The following is a 19771-nucleotide window of genomic DNA, read 5'->3' on the forward strand; positions in this document are numbered from 1 at the left end:
ATTTGGTTCTTTCCAGGTTTTCACGATGATGAGCAATGTTGCTATAAAAAATGTGGTGTTTTCTATAATATGTAGTGTTTATATAATTTTTGAATACTCAGAAGAAATATGTTAAAGTTCTCCAAAATGGAAAGGTTTGATTCATAGTGAAAAAGAGGTGAATTAAATTCCTTTCAGGTAAAGACCTTATATTCTATTTCCTTTTTAATTCATTATTGACTTGTTGAGTACTTAACAAATTTTATACAAGTTTTATACAAGTGACTAGAAAATATCTCCTTAAATCCATTAATGTATACAAGTTTTATACAAGTGACTAGAAAATATCTCCTTAAATCCATTAATGTAAGTGCAGACTTAAAAATAGATAAATAATCAAAAGCTATTTTTGGAGTTCCCGTCGTGGCGCAGTGGTTAACGAATCCGACTAGGAACCATGAGGTTGTGGGTTCGGTCCCTGCCCTTGCTCAGTGGGTTAAGGATCCGGCGTTGCCGTGAGCTGTGGTGTAGGTTGCAGACGCGGCTCGGATCCCACAGTGCTGTGGCTCTGGCATAGGCCGGTGGCTACAGCTCCGATTCAACCCCTAGCCTGGGAACCTCCATATGCCGTGGGAGCGGCCCAAGAAATAGCAACAACAACAACAATAACAATAACAACAACAACAAAAAGACAAAAAAAAAGCTATTTTCAAAAGTCTTCTATGTATCCAGGACTATTCTAGGCCTCCAAAAGAGAAATTCTGTATTTTTCTTGAAATAAGGGTCACCACAATTGAAATGGGTAAGAACAGAATCAATATTCTTCTAATCAAAGTACTTCTATTATCCCCAGATATCATTTTTCTTTTTCAGAAAGACAATAATTGAAATATTGACATAGGTTTCATTTATAAAGCTGTTATAATTCAGCTAATTTCACATAGATTTCAAGAAACAAGAAAAAAATCATCTTGCTAAATAAAAACATAGCCATAAAATATATTTCTATTAGAATTATTCAACACCTGAAGGCTGCCTCCAGACATTCCATCTAGTTCCTACCTTGGCTATTTCCAATAATTAAAATAATTTATGTCTTTTTGGTCACATAAAGCTGTCTCCAGTCTATTTATTGAACAGTACAATATTCCATCAATGCAGAAATGCATTTCAATACAGTTCAGTTAATTAAACAAGCTGTATAATTAATAAAACTATTTTTTAGGAGGAAAGTGAAACAATTTTGTTTGGCATGCATGCTTAATTGTGCAGTTTTTGTTTTTGGTCAGCCCTGGATGCAAAAGTTCCAAGACCAGGGATCAAACCTGCACCACAGCAGCAACGATGCCAGATCCTTAACCTACTGAGCCACCAGGAAACTCCAACTGTGTGTTTTAAAATCTTGGTTTTGGCTTACGATCACTTAAAAACAAACACCGAACAAATCTATATATATATATTTTTTTTTGAGTGTACATGACTTTATTTCATCCAGAACCATTATTATATCCAGAATGACTCCATTTTTACCTGTTTACATAATCGAGGACACTCACAAGATTGAGAGTTTTGAAATCACAGCTTACAGAGAATGAAGGCAGATGCCTGAATCAGTTAAGGAGGGGAATAAAATTTAAGCAATTTTCTATTTATAGAGACCTTTAGAATCTATTTCATTAAAGAAGATTATATCCATTTCCACCCAAATATTTAATCTTTCAGCCTAAACCCATTTCCTTTCAGCCTATCATTGGCAGTGATCTGGAACACCAGAGCAGCGCTTTATGTGTATTAAAAACCTTTCTGCTCCTCTCTCCACTTTGTAAAAACTTCTTTAGGGAACTTTAAGTGTGTGTGTGTGTGTGTGTGTGTGTGTGTGTATACATAAAATTTTAAATATAAATAAATGTATATATTATTTTACACATATAATATATATTATTTTATTATTTTACATATATAAAATGTGTATATATAATAATATACACACACACACATATATATATTTTTTGGCTGTGCCTGTAGCATGCATAAGTTCCTGGGTCAAGGATCAAGCCAGAACCACAGCAGCAACTCGATCCACCACAGTGACAATGCCAAATCCTTAACCCACTGTGCCACCAGGCAAACAAATCTATATGTTAACTATGAAGGCAAGATTATGCCTTTTTTATTTTATGGTGTATAAAAGCTAGCACAAGACAAAATAAACAAAAGAGAAACAGAGGTTCAGTCACTCACCCGCTTCATAACCACAGCTAACGTAAACTTCACTCAGCCTTCGGCCACTGAATTTTATCCTGAGGTTTCCATCTACCACACAATCAGATAAACCTCAGTTTGTGGGAGCAACTAATGGAAATAGTGATGTAAAAAAATTACCAAACAAATGTCCATGTGCTTATTAACCTAAAAGGGAGAAATTGCAACGTGAACTGAGTAAAAAGTTTTTAGCTGTTTTGAAAACAGAGGGACTGATTTCACTTTTAGCAGGAACGTGTGACTGGGATTGCATGGTCAGGAAATGATTAACACTCCTGCTGTCGTCATCTGCTTGAGTTCTCCAGCAGCAGGAAATCAGCTAGGGAATTTTTATCAATCCCAGCTATGTTTGCTGTGAATCTCAGTTCTTCTGAGCTGGCTTGTAGTGGGCTGAATTCAACTTCAGTGTTAGGTTATTTATTTATTTATTTATTTATTTATGCTTTTTAGGGCCGCACCCACAGCATATGCAGGTTCCCAGGCTAGGGGTCAAATCAGAGCTATAGCTGCCAGCCTATGCCACAGCCACAGCCACAGCAACGCAGGATCTGAGCCTCATCTGTGACCTACACCACAGCTTACAGCAACGCCGGATCCTAAACCCATGAGTAAGGCCAGGGATCAAACCCGACACCTCATGATTCCTAACTGGATTCGTTTCCACTGAACCATGACAGGAACTCCAGTGTTGGGTTATTTTAAATAAAAATGTATTTAGAACCTTTGCCAACTTCATTAGTGTTTTTTGTTTGTTTGTTTGTTTTTAATGTAGGGTCGTACCCATGGCAGATGGAAGTTCCCAGCCTAGGGGTCCAATCTGAACTGAAGCTGTATCTGCTTGAGCTATATTGCAGCTCAAGGCAATGCCAGATCCTTAACCCATTAAGAGGGACCAGGGATGGAACCCTCGTCCTCATGGACACTAGTTGTGTTTGTTATCACTGAGCCACAACGGAAACTCCCATTAGAGGTTATTTGGACTGTTATAAAAGGTTTAACTTTAACTTTCCTTTCTTTAAAGCCCCGCACCCAACCCCGCTTTAAAGGAATGATCACCACTTAAGATTCTTTTTCTTAAAATTCCAAAGTTTCATAAGTAACACTGGCAATACCTCTGTGCTCTCTCAGCCATGCTTCTTTTCCCAACCATGCTTGTGACTATAGCTTCAGCAATATCCTTTTGAACTGCCAGTTCTCAACTCTCCTGGAAACCAAGGGCATGGAAAAATGGGGAAGAACTAATTAATAGATGTACATAATTTGAAGGCATTAGATAGTCACCAAAAGATTTTTTTTTCTTTAAAATGAGTTCCATGAATAGCAACTACTATCTGATCAGTCCTTCCTAAATACTTGTAGTAGGAAAAAAAAAAAATCTCACCTGGATATGACAAAAAAATGGCAGAGATTTATTTAGGTAAACTTCTACACAGTATGTTGTGAACAGAAGCCTGAGACGATAGAGCAAATGCATGGCTTCCCTTAGGTGGAATTTCACTCCACCAACAGGGCAAAATAGATGGTGCATTTCCTATCAAATGGCAAAGAAAAGTCACAACTGGGCCTCAAATGCAGTGCTGAATAAAGATTTTAAGAGCTCATTGTCAACTGTGTTTATTGCACTATAAACTTTATTTTCCTCATAGCCTTAGATTGCTGATTTAGAAGTAGACTAATGACTCAGAGTTCACATCACCCTTCCTGAGATATTTTCCAAGAATTTCCAAGTTTCTTTTAGGAACTAAACTGCATCACCACCAGAAAAAGCACATTTGAACTGTTTCAAAGCTATAAAACAATTTCAAATAAATTCAACTAGTTTTTCCCTCTGTACCTTTATATTGCTTTTATCTCTGAAATTTATCATGTACTCTGAGTTTCAAATATTCTTCGTATGCCTAAAATGTTGAATACTTTACAGTCCTAACTACCACATCCTCACTTCACCTTGTTGGGCTACAAGAAACAGCTAGGAAGTTGGAGAAAAATGTCCATTTCTGGCCCCACATAAAAGCTTTAAGTCATCTTTGTTGTTCACCATTAAAACAATGCCTGGACCCTAATAAGCACTGAATAATCATTTGTTGTACAAAAAGGAGGGTGTCCACAAGAATATGAAAAAAGTAAAAAAGCAAAAACAATCCAAATCTTCCAGAAGTGAAGTTCTTAACATAGATTTTAAGGGAACCAGGGTTCTATGAACACCCTGAACTGTATGTAAAATTTACATCTGTGTGCATTTTTCTGGGGAAAACACAGTAAGGAGTCATCAGATCCTTAACTGAATAGGTCAATGACACACACAGAAAAGAGCAAGAAGCAATACCACAGAGAAGTACTAAAAATATATAGTCTCGGAGTTCCCATCGTGGCGCAGTGGTTAATGAATCCGACTAGGAACCATGAGGTTGCTGGTTCGGTCCCTGCTCAGTGGGTTACCGATCTGGCGTTGCCGTGAGCTGTGGTGTAGGTTGCAGACGTGGCTCGGATCCCGCGTTGCTGTGGCTCTGGCATAGGCCGGTGGCTGTGGCTCCGATTTGACCCCTAGCCTGGGAACCTCCATATGCCGCGGGAGCGGCCCAAAGAAATAGCAAAAAGACAAAAAAAATAAATAAATAAATAAAAATATATAGTCTCAGGAGTTCCCATTGTGGCTTAGCAAGTTAAGAACTCGACATAGTCTCCATGAAGATGTAGGTTTGATCCCTGGCCTCTCTCATAGGTTAAGGATCTGGTATTGCTGCAAGCTGCAGCATAGGACACAGATGCAGCTTTGATCTGGCAATGCTGTAGCTGTGGCATAGGCTGGCAGAAGCTCTAATTCTAACTCTAGTCTGGGAACTTCCACATGTTGTAAGTGCAGCCTTAAAACAAAAGGGAAAAAAAATGTAGTCTCAAAAGAGAGAGCACCAAAATAAACACAATAAGAAAAAAAATAGAAAATATAACCAACATCACGGTGATTTAAAAAATCATAAGAGGGAGTTCCTGCTGTGGCAGAGTGGGTTAAGAATCCAAATGCAGTAGCTTGGGTCCCTGCAGAGCCCAAGTTCGAGCTATAGCCCAGTTCACTGGATTAAAGGATCTGGCATTGTTGCAGCTATGGCATATACTGCAGCTGGCTATGGCTCAGATTCAGTTCCCTCATGAACTTCTACATGCCATGGGTACAGCCATTTAAAAAAAAAATTTCAAAAATGAAAAATCATAAGAGAACACTACCATCACCTTGTATGTCGATAAATTATTCAACCTAAAAGAAATGGATAAATTTCTAGAAACATACAATTCCAAGACTGAATCAGGAAGAAACAGACAATCTGAACAGACTAATAACTAGTAGTAAAATTGAATTAGTAATGAAAGAACTCCCAGCAAACAAAAGTCCAGGACTGGACAGCTTCACAGAGAAATTCTACCAAACACATAAAGATGATCTAATATTTCTCTTTCTCAAACTATACCAAAAAATTGAAGAGGATGGAACACACCCAGATTCATTCTATGAGGATACCATTTCTCTGATACTAAAATCATACAAAGATACTACAAAAAAAAAGAAAATCAGAGGCAAATATCTCTGGTAAATACAGGCACAAAAATATTTAACAAAATATTAGCAAACTGTATCCAACAATACATAAAAAGGAAAATACACTATTATCAAACAGGATACATTCTAGGGATGAGAGGATGTTTTAAATGTGATACATGCAAATCAATGTGATACACCACATTAACAAAATGAAGGATAAAAATCACATGAGCATCTACAAAATTCAACATCCATTCATGATAAAAACTCATCAAAGTATATAGAGAAGGAACCTATCATAATAAACACCATTTATGACAAACCCACATTTAACATCAGGCTCCATGGTGAAAATACTAAAGTTTTTCCATTAAAATCAGGAAAAAGACAAGGATGCCCACTCTTGCCACTTCTATAAAACATGGTATTAGAAGTCCAACCATAGCAATCACACAAGAAAAAGAAATAAAAGGTAGCCAAATTGGAAGGGAATAAATAAAACTGTCACTACTTACAGATAACATATTTTATACAGAAAACCCTAAATTCCGAGTTCCCATTGTGGCTCGGCAGAAACGAATCTGACTAGCACACATAAAGAGGCAGGTTCAATCCCTGGCCTTGTTCAGTGGGTTAAGGATCCAGTGTTGCTGTGAGTTGTGGTGTTGGTCACAGACGTGGCTCAGATCCAAAGTTGCTATGGCTGTGGTGTAGGCTGGAGGCTACAGCTGCAATTCGACCCCTAATCTGGGAACCACCATATGCCACAAGTGCAGTCCTTAAAAAAAAAAAAAAAACAAGAAAAGAAAACTTAAATTCTTCACCAAAAAACTATTAGAATTAATAAATGAGTTCAGCAAATTTGCAAGCTATAAGATTCTTTTGCTTTTCTATAAACTAAAAATGAACTATCAGAAAGAGAAGTTTTAAAAATCCTATTTAAAACCACATTAAAGGAGTTCCTGTCATGGCTCAGCAGTTAATAATCCCAACTAGTATCCATGAGGACACAAGTTGGATCCCTAGCATCATTCAGTGGGTTAAGTACTCAGCATTGCCTCAAACTGTGGTGTAGGTCACAGACATGGCTTGGATCCCACGTTGCTGTGGCTGTGGTGTAGGCTGGCAGCTGTGGCTCCAATTCAACCCCCAGCCTGGGAACTTCCATATGCCATGGGTGTATCCCTAAAAAGACCAAAAAAAGATAAAAATAAAAAATAAAATAATATTAAAAAGGACTTCCTGGTGGCCTAATGGTTAGGGTCTGGTGTTGTCACTGCTATTGCTCAAGTTTGATCCCAGGCCCAAGAAGTTCCACATGCCATAGGCACAGACAAAATTTTTTTTTAAATCACATTAAAAAGAATAAAAGCTAGGAATAAACTTAACCAAGGAGATGAAAGACCTATACCATGATAAAGAGAACAGTAAGATATTGATGAAGAAAATTGAAGATGATACAAAAAAGGAAAGATAAGCTATATTCAAGGATTATAAGAATTAACATTGTTAAAATGTCCATTCTACCCAAGGATATTTACAGATTTAATGCAATCCCTATCAAAATGCCCATGACGTTTTTTGCAGAACTAGGATAATAATAATCCTAAAATTTATATGAAACCACAAAAGACCCCAAACAGTCAAAATAATCTTGAGAGAGAAAAAACAAGCAAATCTGGGAGATATTATGCTCCCAAACTTTAGACTATACTACAAGCTACTGTAATCAAAACAGTATGGTACTGGAATTCCTATTGTGGTTCAGCAGTAATGAACACAACAAGTATCCATGAGGATGAGGCTTCAATCTCTGGCCCCATTCAGTGGGTTAAGGATCTGGCATTGCCTTGAGCTGCAGTGTAGGTTACAAACATTGCTCAGATCTGGAGTTACTGTGGTTGTGGTGTAGGCCAGCAGCTGCAGCTCCAAATTTACCTATAAATAGCCTGGGAACTTCCATATACTGTGGGTGCAGCCCTAAAAAGAAAAATACAATACAATGCAATATAGTATGGTACTGACACAAAAATGGATACATAGATCACTGGAACAGAACAGAGAGTCCAGAAATAAACTCATATGTTTATGGTCAGTTCATCTATGAGAGAGGGGGCAAGAATATACAATGAAGAAATAAGAGTCTCTTCAATGAGTGGTGCTGGGAAAACTGGACAGCTACAAGTAAAAGAATGGGATTAGAACACTTCCTCACACCATATACAAAAATAAACTCAAAATGGACTAAAGAGCTAAATGTAAGACCTGAAAATATAAAATTTCTAGAATAAAATATAGGCAGAACATTCTTTGACATAAATTGTAGCAATATTTTTATATCAATTTCCTAAGGCAATGGAAACAAAAGTAAAAATAAGCAAATGGGACCAATTAAACTTAGCTTTTTCACAGAAAAGGAAACCACTGACAAAATGAAAAGAGAACATACTGAATAGGAGAAAATATTCACACATGATATGACTAGCAAGAAGCTAACATCCAAAATATATAAACAGCTCATACAACTCAATACCAAAAAAAACAAAAACATATGATTTTAAAAAATGGGCAGGAGTTCCCACTGTGGTACAGTGGGTTAAGGATCCGGTGTTGCTACAGCCGCAAATTGGATTTGATCCCTCCCATAGACATTTTCCCAAAGAAGACATACAGATGGCTAACAGGCACATGAAAAGATGTTCAACATCCTAATCATCAGAAAAATGCAAATCAAAACCACAATGAGTGATCATCTCACATCTGTCAGAATGGCTATTATTAAAAAAAAAAAAACACCAAACAACAAATATTGGTGAAGATAGAAAAACACTATACACTATTGGTGGGAATGTTAATTTGTGTAGCCACCATGGAAAACAGTATAGAGGTTCCTCAAAAAAAACTAAAAATGGGAGTTCCTGTCATGACTCAGCGGTTAACAAACCCGTCTAGTATCCATGAGGATGCGGGTTTGATCCCTGGCCTCACTCAGTGGGTTAAAGATCCTGCATGGCTGTGAGCTGTGATGTAGGTCGAAGACATGGCTCAGACCCTGCATTGCTATAGCTGTGGTGTAGGACAGCAGCTATAGCTCCAATTTGACCCCTAGTCTGGGAACCTCCATATGCCATGGGTAGGGCCCTAAAAAGACAAAAAATATACAACAACAAAAAACTACAAACATAACTACCATATGATTGACTAATCCCACTCCTGAATATATATCTGAAGAAAATGAAAACACTAATTCAAAAAGATATATGCACCCCAATGTTCCTAACAGCATTATTTACATACAACATCCAAGATATGGAAGCAACATAAATGTCCATCAATAAATGAACAAAGAAGATGTTCACACATACCCACACAATGGAGTATATTATTCAGCCATAAAAAAGAATGAAATTTTGCCATTTGCAACAACATAGAAGGACCTGGAGGGCATTATGCTTAGTGAAATAAGTCAGAGAGAGGCAAACACTGCAGTTTTTTTCACTTATATAAAGAATCTAAAAAATAAACCAATGAATATAACAAAAAATAGAAATAGACTTACAGATACAGAGAACAAAGTAGTGGTTACCAGCAGGGAGAAGGAAGTGAGGAGAGGCAAGATAGGGGTAGAGGATTAAAAGCTATAAACTATTATGTATTAAAAAAAAAACAGCTGCAAGGATACATTGTATAGCAAAGGGAATATAGCCAGTATTTGATAAGCACTGTAAGTAGAGTTAATTTATACAAACATTGAATCACCAATATTGTACACCTGAAATTAATGTAATATTGTAAATCAACTATACTTCAATTTTTTTAAAAAAAGAAAATGCAGTTGCAAAAAAAATGTATTCTCAGGACAAATTCCTGTCATAGCTCAGTGGTTAATGAATCCAACTAGGAACCATGAGGTTGAGGGTTCAATCCCTGGCCTTGCCCAGTGGGTTAAGGATCCAGCATTGCCTTAAGCTGTGGTGTAGGTTTCAGATGCACCTCGGATCCACCGTTGCTGTGGCCCTGGCATAGGCCGATGGCTACAGCTCCAATTAGACTCCTAGCCTAGGAACCTCCATATGCCACGGGTGCAACCCTAGAAAAGACAAAAAGACAAAAAAAAAAGAAAAGAAAAAAAAGGTATTCTCAGAGTTACCATTGTTACTCAGCGGTAATGAACCTAGCTAGTATCCATGGGGATAGAGGTTCAATTCCTGGCCTTGCTCGGTGGGTTAAGGATCCAGCATTGCCATGAGCTGTGGTGTAGTCGTGATGATGAGGCTTGGATCCTGACTTACAGCTCCAATTTGCCTAGCCTGGGAATTTCTATATGCTATAGGTGTGGCCCTAAAAAGCAAAAAAAAAAAAAAAAAAAAATTAGTCTCCAGGATGGGCTTGAGAAGCAGACTTTGAGTTAGACTGAAATATTCTGGGAAGGATTATATTATTCCCATAATATGGCAAAGCCCAACATTAAGTATTTTGAGTGACATACCTACTTTTTATGAGTATTATGGGGTTACTAAAACTAAAGTATAATAAACACATAAGAATAGATGATCATAGTTCATGCTCAGTTGACTCAGAATCAGTTAATGATAGCCCTACTCATAATGTTACAAGGTAATTAGACCTAAATGATAAGAAAATGCAAGTGCCCAAAACCAGCATTACTTTTATGTGGTCAAATCAAAGCTCTCTCTTCATGTTTTAATTTGTTAATAGCTGCAATAACCCTACTGCCAGCATTAGGAATCATCCTGAGATGCTACTTGAGTCCTACCTGAGATGCTTTAATCCTCACCCAGTCTGGGGAATTGGTCCTGGGTTGTAGAGAAGTCCCTAAGTAATTTTTTTTGTTTATTTGTTTTTGTCTTTTTAGGGCTGCACCCACAGCATATGGAGGTTCCCAGGCTAGGGGTTGAATCAGAGTTACAGCTGCCAATGCCAGATCCTTAACCCACCAAGCAAGGCCAGGGATCGAACCTTCAACCTCATGGTTACTAGTTGGGTTTGTTAACCACTGAGTCATGATGGGAACTCCATGAATTCTTTATATCTTACATTTGGGCACAGAGAAGGAATCCCATCTGGGTTCAAAAGAAACTGGGAAGGAGTTCCCTGGTGGCCTAGTTGTTAAGGATCCTGCACTGTCACTGCTGTGGCATAGGTTGGATCCCTGCACCAGGAAATTTTGCATGCTGTGAGCACAACAAAAAGAAAGAAAGAAAGGAAGGGAGGGAGGAGGAAAGGAGGGAGCAAGCAAGGGGGAAGGGAGGGCAATGGAATAGGGAATGAAGCCTAGAAATGGCAACTGAACTCAAACAGGCAATGTCTCAGACTGGAAGAAAATGCACTATTCCATCTACCACCACAGCCACTGGGCAACTTACTGTGGTAACTGGGTGTCCAGAGGAGGGACGGCAAGGACATCTTTTCCTGTATTCTCTCTCACTTTCTAGAAAGATGCCATCAGGTTTATCAACTTCCACCCTACCCAAAATTCCTCCCAGAGGAAAAAAGTACACTCCTCCCCAACAAATGCTTTGGAGGAGAGAGTGTGCATGGGGACCCCAACCACCATCATTTACTAGGCACCTATTAAACATTGGGGGTTTGCTTGCTTTACATTCATTTTCTTATTTATTCCTCACAACAAAATTATACAGTAAACATTATAATTAATCCTATTTCACAGACTACTTCTTCTCGGGCTCAAAGTAGTGTGACTTGGGAGGAAGTGTGCCAGAAATCTAATTTTCATGATAACGTTTTATCAGTAAACTTCTCATTTTCATTCTCATTTGGTGAAAACCATTATTTCTTCATTTCTAGACTTGCTGCCTACGTGGTTTCTTATCCTCCAGAGGCTACATCTGATTCATCCTGCACAATGTCATATTAGCACATTTGTGCGCACACACACACACACACACACATACACATACACAAAAACACAGCTCCTCAAACATAAGTGAGCCAGTAGTGGCCATCCTCACTACTACAAGGGGATGGAGTAGACAATAATAAACGCTTTTCTAGCTTCATAGAAAAAAGTAGAATTATGAACACTTTATATTCATGCTTCTTTCATATTTTCAGTGACATTTTTAAGGTTTTTTTACTTTTTTTATTTTTTTATTTTTATTTTTGTCTTTTTCGGGACACACCCACAGCATAAGAAAGTTCCCAGGCTAGGGGTCTAATCGGAGCTGTAGCTGCCGACCTACACCACAACCACAGCAACTTGGGATCCAAGCTGCATCTGCGACCTACACCACAGCTCACAGCAATGTTACATCCTTAACCCACTGAGTGAGGCCAGGGATCGAACCCGCAACCTCATGGTTGCTAGGCAGATTCTTTTCTGCTGCACCATGATGGGAACTCCTCAGGGCTTTTTTTAAAAGGAAGATGTGGCATGTGGGGGTTCCCAGGCTAGGGGTTGAATTGGAGCTACAGCTTCTGGCCTACAACACAGCCACAGCAACACGGGATCCAAGCCACGTCTGCGACCCACACCACAGCTCATGGCAATGCCAGATCCTTGACCCACTGAGCAAGGCCAGGGATTGAACCCGCATCCTCATGGATACTAGTCAGGTTTATTAAATGCTGCACCACAGCGGGAATTCCCAAGAAAGATGTATTTTGATAGGATTTAATCTTTAGAAGCCACTGACTAGAACATTATCAATATGACAGTAAATAAAACCTACTGACTATGATTCTGATAGAATGTAACACATGAGTAACATTTCTAACTGTAAAGGCAGCTTGAAGCATTCCTCTGATTTGGCATCACTGAGTGACATTTGGCCCAATGAGGCCATAGTTCTTGGCCACTTGATGGTCACTTGCACAAGGCTAATTGTTCCATTGAGCTATTAGCACTCTATAACAACGGAGTCATAGTTGGAGTAACACTTGATAAGCAGCAAAGATGAGCTATTTTTCTTAAAGGTCTCTTACACTAAGGGACCTGAAATTAAAAACAATAAGATCCATAGCAAAACTGTGTACAGATCAGAAAAAAATGTGATAAAGAAAATTCTAACAAGGCTCTGCAACAAGACCAAACAAATCTATCTTGTCTCAAGGTGGACTCTCAGAGTTTTGCAAATCCTAAAACCAAGCATATATCTATATAATATATTGAGAGGTTACCCCTCCCACACTAATATGAATCATATGTATGTAACTGTGCAGTTATCAACAAGTGCATGCTCTCAGATAATTTCCTAATAGGGTTATCTTGCCTACCTTTCTAGGGACTTGGACCTCTCTAAGGGTAAGGATCATGTTTCCTGACCTCTCACTCTCCATAAGCTTTCATTCCTGAAAAACAAAATTCTTTGAAAAAGGTCAACAGTTTGACTTGATTTCTGCTACAATCCAGTTTCTTTCTATTTCTATTTCTTTCTTTCTTACTTTTTTTTTTTTTTTTTGTCTTTTTAGGGCTACATGCAAGGCAAATGGAGGTTCCCAGGCTAGGGGTCAAATTGGAGCGGTAGCCACCAGCTTATGTCACAGCCACAGCAACTCAGGATCCAAGCTGCGTCTTCAACCTACACCACAGCTCACTGCATTGCTGGATCCCTAACCCACTGAAAAAGGCCAGGGATGGAATCAGCATCCTCATGGATGCTAGTCAGGTTCTCTAACTGTTGAGCCACAACAGGAACTCAAGATCCAGTTTCTTGATTTCTCCTAACCAACATGACATGTGGCCAAACAGAAACCCTCTCCTCATCCTTGTTTTCAGAAATGCTACACTCTCTTCCCCCTCTTCTGACTACACTTCTGCCTCTACCTTTTCCATAGCTTTAACGAGGTCATGGTCCTAAGTACATGGCCATAGCCTTCTATCTTCTCCCTCAATATCTCAATTACTTCTGTTGGTTCAATGGGGACCTCCAGGCAAATAAGTATAAAATCTAGTACTTCAGCCCCAAGTCTTCTCCAGCCTGAGATTCCTGACTTCCTGCTGAACATGGGTAGCCACTACCAAGTTCAGTTCGACAATTCTAAACTGGCCTTGCTCTCATTCTCCCAATTGCCATTCTTACTTCTCTATCTCTAGCAATGGTTCAATTACTGTTTCTCTTACAAAGGTCTGAAACTACACTGTTTTATTTAACTCTCTTTCTGTCTCATAGGTACCTTCCCACTCACTAGTATATCTAATCATTGCCTAAGTTTTATGGTTTCTTCCCTCCATTAAAAACCTCTTAAAGTTCCTGCTGTGGCACAGTAGGTTAATGATCCAGCTTGTCTTGGTGGCGTTGCCAGTTCGATCCTCAGCCAGGTGCAGTTGGTTAAGGATATGGCATTGCTGTAGCTGTGGCGTAGGTCGCAGATGCTCAGATTCAATCCCTCGCCTGGGAAATTCCATATGCCGTGGGTATGGCCAAAAGCAGAAAACAAAACAAAAACTCCTTTGTAAATAAACTATGATAGAAAAATTAAAATTAAAAAAAACCAGCTTTTGCCTCCATTCCTTCTTTTTTTAAATTATTTTTCATTCCTACTGTCATTATCCTACATCCCCTTCCCTACTCTTTCTCAGTTATTCAGTCCCAAACTTCTGGGTTACTGTAATTTCCTCCTGATTGGTATTAGTATCTTCTTTTGTCTCTATTTACTTGCTACCAAATAAAATTTCCTCAGAACATCACTTCAGTAGTATCCTTCCCCTGATCAATAAGATTCAGGAAGAACACTTCACAGTTTAGATGAGGGTTTCTCAAACTTTAATGCATACATGAATCACTGGAGGAGGGGGGTCCTTCCTAAAATGCTAATTGAGACACACCTAGTCTGGAGTGAGACCTGAGAGTCTGCATTTCTAGGTCCCAGGGCATGTTGATGCTGCTGGTCCATGGGGCACACATTGAGGGTTTGTGATCTTGGTGTCCAAGGAATGGAATGGTGTCCAAGTCACATTCTCCTCAACTATCAAATGAGGAGACTAATAAGAGGCCACCCTGCCCTCACTCCTGCCCCATTCAGTCTATTCTCAATAAAGCAGACAGAACAATTTTGTCAGTATGTAAGTCTCCTCACATCCCTCCCTCAAAGACTCCAATGCCTTCCTTTTCACTCACTCAGGCAAAAAGAAAGTCATCATAATGGCCTGCAAGGCCAACGTGATCTGAGCAACCCTTTGCCTTCCTAACTGCACCTCCCTGCACTCTCCTTGCTCATTCAACTCCAGCCACCCTGTCTTCCTTGTTTTTAGAACACCAACAAGCTCCTTCCTCTAGGCTTTTGCTGCCATGATTTCTTCTGCCTAGAATGCTCTCCCTCCAGACAGCTGCACAGCAAGGTCCCTTATGCCCTTTGAGCTTGGACTCAAAGGTCATTCTCTCAATGATATCTTCCTGAGTACCAATAACTAAAACTGCAAACATCTCTCCCTCATGACCAGATCCTCACATCCCCTTCCCTACTCTTTCTCAGTAATATTCATCCATAATTAATATACCAAGTATTTTGCTTATAGGAGGTAAGTTCCAGAAAGGCATACTCTTGTCAGCTTCATTTATTCATAGATTTCTATTTCTTTTAGCTGATTTCCCAACACATGGAAAACTGCCTGGAACATAATAGGTATATAAAGAAATACATTTTAATTGAATGAAAAATGAATGAATGATAGTATCCACCTCTAGGATTATTATGAGGATAAATAAGATACCACACATAAAGCATTTAACACAATGCCTGACCAATTTCATAGAAACAGAGAATAGAATGGTTGCCACATACTTGGGAGGAGAGGAAAATGGGGTGATATAGGTCAAAGGGCACATATTTTCATTTCTAAGGAGAATAAGTACAAGGATCTAATGTATATCATGATGACTATAGTTATTAATATGACATTAATATACTTAAAAGTTGCTAAGCGTTGATCTTAACTATTTCCACCACACACACAAACAAGAGTTAACCTATGTTAACTATGTGAAGTGATGGATATATTAATTATCTTGATCTTGGTAATCATTCTATAATATATATACATATGTATACCAAACCATTGTTTTGTACATTTTAAATATATATAATTATACTTGAAAATTATTCCTCAATAAAGTTTAAAAATATAGAGCTTGAAATATAGAAACATACCTCTTTGATTCTAACTCAATTTTCCATCAACAGTAAAAAAGAAACATAAACAGCAGTAAATTCATACAGTGGTATTCTAGGAAGCCATGAAAATAAACATCTATATGTAATAATGTGTATAAATAAATCTAAGTAACATAATGTTGAGTAAAAGAAGACAACAGAAAAGGAAAGTACAGATATTTGTGTGTGTGTGTGTGTTTAACAACAGGCAAAAACTAACCTAGGATGGTAGAATTTAGAATATTAATTATCTTTGACAGTGAGAGAAGAATGACTGGGAAGATGCAAAAAGTAAGCTGATTATGTTTACACCTCAATCTTCATGGTGCTTACACAGGTGTGTTTACTATGTAAGAATTCAATGAGTTCTATATTTATATGTGTGCTTTGTATGTTATATTTCAATAAAAATGTTTCCTTTGAAAAAGAGAAAACAGTCTTTAGACTCAGAAATAATAAGCAAAATTAAGGTAGAGAAATTAATCAAAATTTCATGTAATAAATATCTAGACCACTAGTCTTCTCTTTACTTGACAATCAGTGCACACTCAGTCAGCAGGTCCCTTCCAGACAGCTTATTAGAAATTCTTCTCTGTGAATGCAGACTAATCGGAAGAAAAGTTCTAAAAGTATAAATAATAGGAGTTTCCAAAATAAGGCCTAGCTAGACTACTTTATATTGAAGGCCCCAGCTGACAGATGAAAAATTAGTCATAGTATACCGCATAACTTACCTATGAACAGCATTTACATATTCATAATACAATAAACCCTGAATACCGAATTAACCAGGGTAATAATATATTCATAAGGGAAATCAGTGTGTATGTGTGGTGGGAGTAGTAAAAGAGAGTTAAGTCAAAGTTCCCACTGTGGCTCACTGGGTTAAGAATCTGACATAGTGTCCATAAGGATGGGGGCTCAATCCCTGGCCTTGCACAGTGGGTTAAGGATCCAGCATTGATGTAAGTGGAGTAGGGTACAGATACGGCTCAGATCGAGCATTGGTATGGCTGTGACATAGGCCAGCAGCTGCAGCTCTGATTCTACCCTTAGCCCAGGAATTTCCATATGCCACAGGTGTGGCCATAAAAAAGAAAAGAAAAAAAAAGAAAGTAACAATCAAAGCATGTTTTTAGGGGTATGGAGCTATAAAACAAAATAATAAGCTGAAAGAACTGAAATTGGTTGCCTCTGAGGAGAGCAAAGCAGGAGGGGAATGTTGTGAAGAACCTTGTAAAAGTATTTTATGTTTAAAAAATGCATGTTTTGATAAAAATTCAATATGACAAATAATTCAATAGATGACTTTTTTGAAGTCTGGTAGTTATTAAGGATCAAATTTACAGAAATATTAACTGGAAGAAATATCATGCAACACAGAGAAAAAGAGATGGAAATCATGAAGAAAAGATAAGTGATTTAGAAGACAGATAGGAGACTTTGCCTGAAAACAAGTTATTCCATGAATTGAAAGGAGATGAAGATATAAAAATTAAATAAACTGTTAAAAGATATACATATCTCCTAGAGTTGATAAAAAAAATTGAGTCTGAAACATTGAAAATGTTAATTAAACTCAGGCAAGATGAATAAAAAAAATTTATGACCATAGTTATCAATGTTAATATTCTTTTTTTTTTTTTTTTCCTTTTAAGGGCTGCACCCACAGCATATGGAAATTCCCAGGCTAGGGGCTGCATTAGAGTTACAGCTCCCAGTCTACGCCACAGCAACATCAGGTCCGAGCCACGTCTACAAACTACACCACAGCTCATGGCAATGCCAGATCCTTAACCCACTGAACAAGGCCAGGGATCGAACCCACAGCTTCATGGTTCCTAGTTGGATTTGTTTTCTCTGCACCACGACAGGAACTCCCACAACATCAATATTTTTATAAGCTCTGGAAATACAGGTAAACACAGAAGAAAAGGTGTGTATCTGATGGGATTTCATTGGGCCATAAATAATGGAAAATTCAATACTGGCCTAAGGAAATAAAGAATTTATTTGATGCATATAAGAGGAAGTTGGGAAGTCTGACTCCAAGATTAGAGCAACTGTCCAAGGATCTTGGGGAACTATGCCCCTTCAATCTTCTGTTTGCCACCTTTAATATGTGATTTCTAACTTTATAGTTACAAGATGGCTACTGCCCAACCACACAAGAGACATATATTAATTAATAAAAAATAAAATTTAAGGGCAATCCCTAACAGTTCCCATCATGGCTCAGCAGTAACAAACCCAACTAGTATTCATGAGGATGTGGATTTGATCCCTGGCCTCCCTCAGTGGGTTAAGGATCTGGCATTGCATGAGCTGTGGTGTAGGTTGCAGTCACAGCTTGGATCTGGAAGGTCGCTGTGGCTGTGGTGTAGGCCAGCAGTAGCAACTCCAATTGAACCCCTAGTGTGGGAACTTCCATATGCCACACCTGTGGCCCTAAAATGAAAAAAAGAAAAAAGCAACCCTTAATAAAATATCTAGTTGAGCTTTCTAGGTATAATATTTTTTAAATCTACATAGAGATCATTTTCTCCTTTCCTCTTCATGTTTAGCTGATTATTTTAATTTCTTAAGCATCAGCTAGATGCTTTTTTTTTTCTTTTTTTGTATTTTTAGGGCAGCACTCTCATCATGTGAAAGTTCCCAGACTAAGCTGTGAAAGAGAAAAGGAATCTATACCCTGGCAAGCCACCTAAACGACAGGGAGATCAGCCAAGACAGAGTGACCTCAAAGTTGCTGAGAAAAGCCTAACAGCAGGACTGAGGACAGCAAAGCAAAATGAGAGCCCCAGGGATTAGCTGCACCACCACCTGGGACAGCATGGCCTGAGATACCCGGGCGGGGGCTAGGCACTGAGACTCACAGGGAGATGGTGAAGATACTGAAGGAATCTAGGAGTAGCCTGTGCCACCTTCCTGCAAATCCTTGCTGCTGTCAAGAGACCAGCAACCAGGCACTGACTACTAGCCCTGCCCACTGCCTCCTTCTCCCTTGAAACACACTCAGGAGGACAACAGCCTGCTCACACCAAAGAAAGAGACAACAACTATCCAAACACCCACACCAAAAATAAAAAGTAACCCCCCACAAAACGCAAAGGGGCGCTCTTGCATAGAAATAGCCCTCCAAGACTACAGCAGGTGATTGCCTTAAACTCACAGAATAAGAAAAATATAAGCAAAATGAAGAAGCTCAGGAACAATTCCCTGTTAAGAGAACAATGAAACAGACCTCTGTGGCCTGAGACACTGAATTCAAAAGGGAGATGGTGAAGATACTGAAGGAATTAAGAGTGAATATAAACAGTAATACAGATTACTTTAGAAAGGAACTAGAAAATATAAGGATGAGCCAAGAAAAATTATAAAATTCATTTCCAGAGATGCAAACTGAGCTAAATGCATTAAATAGCAGAATGAATAAAGCAGAGGAGGGAATTAGTGACTTGGAAGACAGAGTAATGGAAATCACTCAATCAAGACAACAGACAGAAAACCAAAAGAAAAAACATGAAAGCAATGTAAGAGATTCATGGAATAATATAAAGCAGGTCAATCTACACATAACAGGAATTCCAGAAAAAGAAAAAGAAAAGGGGATTGAAAATAATTTGAATAAATTACAGCTGAAAAATTTCCACATCTAAATGAAACAGATATCAAGATATAGGAAGCAAAAAGAGCCCAAAAAAAGATGAACACAAACAGGCCCACACCAAGAAATATTATAATAACAATGGCAAAAGTTAAAAATAAAAAGAGGATTCTAAAGGCAGCAAGAGAAAAACAAAGTGGTAAATATAAGGGAACCCCAATAAGGCTATCAGCTGATTGCTCAACAAAAACACT

At 38.4% G+C, this 19771-nt stretch overlaps 1 long non-coding RNA gene across 1 annotated transcript in view; it reads right to left on the reverse strand.

Moving 5' to 3' along the window:
• Positions 1-2059: 2059 nt before the first annotated feature.
• The window catches only part of LOC125120066 (uncharacterized), a 38608-nt gene continuing 20896 nt past the window's right edge, over positions 2060-19771 (reverse strand). Inside the window, exons 4-5 of the long non-coding RNA XR_007133237.1 lie at positions 3354-3445; positions 2060-2292 (exon numbers count right to left, since the gene is read on the reverse strand). This is a non-coding gene — a long non-coding RNA (uncharacterized LOC125120066). The remainder of the gene's footprint in view (positions 2293-3353; positions 3446-19771) is intronic.

Source organism: Phacochoerus africanus, chromosome 2 (assembly GCF_016906955.1).
Source record: "Phacochoerus africanus isolate WHEZ1 chromosome 2, ROS_Pafr_v1, whole genome shotgun sequence".
In the NCBI taxonomy this organism is placed as follows: Eukaryota; Metazoa; Chordata; class Mammalia; order Artiodactyla; family Suidae; genus Phacochoerus; species Phacochoerus africanus.